Here is a 2,253-nt window from a genome sequence, read left to right on the forward strand (position 1 = left end):
CCTCAAAATTTAACTTAAAGCCCACTTAGTAAGGTCTGTGGGTATCCTGACAAATACCCTTCTCGGGCTCTGTGAGATTTCTGGTGAGACAGGCCACAATCCAGCAAAACAAATCCTGTCCATTGCTGGCATCTAAACACTATCCCATTAAATGTCCACACTTGATTTTCTTTCCTACAACTGGAGGAAGGGATGAAAATACCACCTATGCCTCCAACCCTGATTTCCTCCATCAAACTTGAAAGCCTTTGGAGCTGCAACACACATTTTTTTCTGATTAGTTCATTCACTTCCGTGTGAGTTAGGTGAAGTTTGGTCCATCGGTTTAATCCATCCCTGCCAGTGCTCCATCTTGGATAGTCATTTCCAGAAAGGAGCACCTCCTAGTTGTCCAAGTCGAATCATTAGAGACTTCTGCCTTCTCAGCTGGGAACGCCAGTGACCAAGAAAGCAACAAACTTTCCCCTAGGGATTTGTCTTCCTTAGCCATTTTCAGAAAGTCTGAAGTCAGCAACCTTAGAAGAAAAATAATTTCATATCCCCTCCTCCCCCTGCTCTCCCTCCTTCCCTGTGTCTTTCCCTGTGTCCTTAGGCAGGGTGACATGCTTCTGCTTGCTGACCCCTAGACAAGCTCGGCTGTTGGCCCTGTGACTACACCTGTCTGTTGTCACATCCGGGCACATGATAGGTGCTCAGTGCTTAGGTAAATGAATGAATAAGTGAATGAATGAAAGCTAAAGTTGAAAGAAACTTAAGAGACCATTCAATCGAATCCCTTTATTCTACAGGTGAGGAAACTGAGGCAGGGGGCTTTGGGAGACCACCCGAGATCACGAGGTTTTGGTGTGGTTTCCTGACTCCAGGCCTATGCCTGTCACCTGTGCCTGACTCCGAGCTTAGCCTGTGTGCCCTTGACCCTACGCTCTGTCTTTGGAGCAGGGAAAGTCTGCAGCTGTGGTCAGAGAGCGAGTGCCATCCAGCTCCCAGCACGAAAGACTCTGTGTTTTCTCCTCTGGGTGAACAAAGAGTCTCTTCTTCACTGTACAGGCCTCACCTGCCTTCCTCCCGGTAATTCCTGCTGCCAGCAGTCTGTCGTCTAAGCCCAGCCTGGCATTCTTCGAAGATTCCTCATGGCCATCTGCTCCCTGTCCTCTAAGCTTCGGCTCTGGGGATGTAATGTGCCCTTAGCAAGACGTCAAGACATTACCCCTCCCAGCCTTCCAGAACAGACACCGGCATTTCTTCCACAGACAGTATTCCACAATTAAAAAAAAAATTATAAAAGCTAAAAAAAAAAAAAAAAAATACTGGTGGCATACCAGTAGCCTCCAAGTGGGTGACAGTCATCAGGGAAAAACTTAAGCAAATCAGCCTGAAGATAAGACATTATCTATTATACTCTGAATGTTAAATTAGTCAACTGGTGGGCATTTCTATAGCTACGCTACAGACAGGGAACAGCAGAAATTGCTTTCTTCCCTTTGGGTTTAATCACCAAGAAATGTGAGGGTACAGAGATTAAAAACCAAATAATCTCCCTTCCTGCTTGTCCAGTCAGGCTAACCTTCATGCTGCACAGTGTTTACTGGTGGGAAACTGCCAACTTCTAGATGAAAGACGGGGGTGGGCAGGGGGGTTCTCTCCTGTTATTTCCCCGCCAACCTGCATTCCTTCGGGAAAGAATGAAAATGGAGGGAAAGCGGCCCCTGGTCACTCACCGGGATTGTTCTCATGGATCTAGACAGACCATAAGTAATTCAGTGAGTCACTCACAAAGACTCCGCTTGTCTGTGGCTGCAGCATTCAGGCAAGCCAAAGGCAACCAGCACCACCAAAATGCAGCACAAAACTCTTATCAGAAGATACCATTTTTTTCTAAATGTCATATATACAATTTTTATTGGAGCGTGATGACAGATAGTGAATAACTTAACATAAATTTGCATAATATAATACAGCTGTTAATTTATGATCATATTAAAGCACAAAGTTTTGTAGTTTGGGCACTTAAAAGTCGTAATCTTTGGAAACTTTCCCTCCTGTTTGCTCTTTATTTATTACTTATTTAGGGTTGCCAGATAAAACAAAGGGGGCTAGTAAAATTTAGGTATTTCTGGAAAAAAAATTACAAAAAAGGGGTGCGCCTGGGTAGCTCAGTCGGTTGAGTGTCTGATTTCAGCTTACGTCACGATCTCACGGTTCATGGGTTCAAGCCCCGCGTTGGGCTCTGTGCTGACAGCTCAGAACCTTGAA

General features: G+C 45.2%; 1 protein-coding gene across 1 annotated transcript in view; it reads left to right on the forward strand.

The window, feature by feature from the left end:
- Positions 1–2,253, forward strand: part of TBXAS1 (thromboxane A synthase 1) — a 154,945-nt gene that overhangs the window by 121,628 nt on the left and 31,064 nt on the right. The window lies entirely within an intron of this gene.

Source organism: Prionailurus bengalensis, chromosome A2 (genome assembly GCF_016509475.1).
Source record: "Prionailurus bengalensis isolate Pbe53 chromosome A2, Fcat_Pben_1.1_paternal_pri, whole genome shotgun sequence".
In the NCBI taxonomy this organism is placed as follows: domain Eukaryota; kingdom Metazoa; phylum Chordata; class Mammalia; order Carnivora; family Felidae; genus Prionailurus; species Prionailurus bengalensis.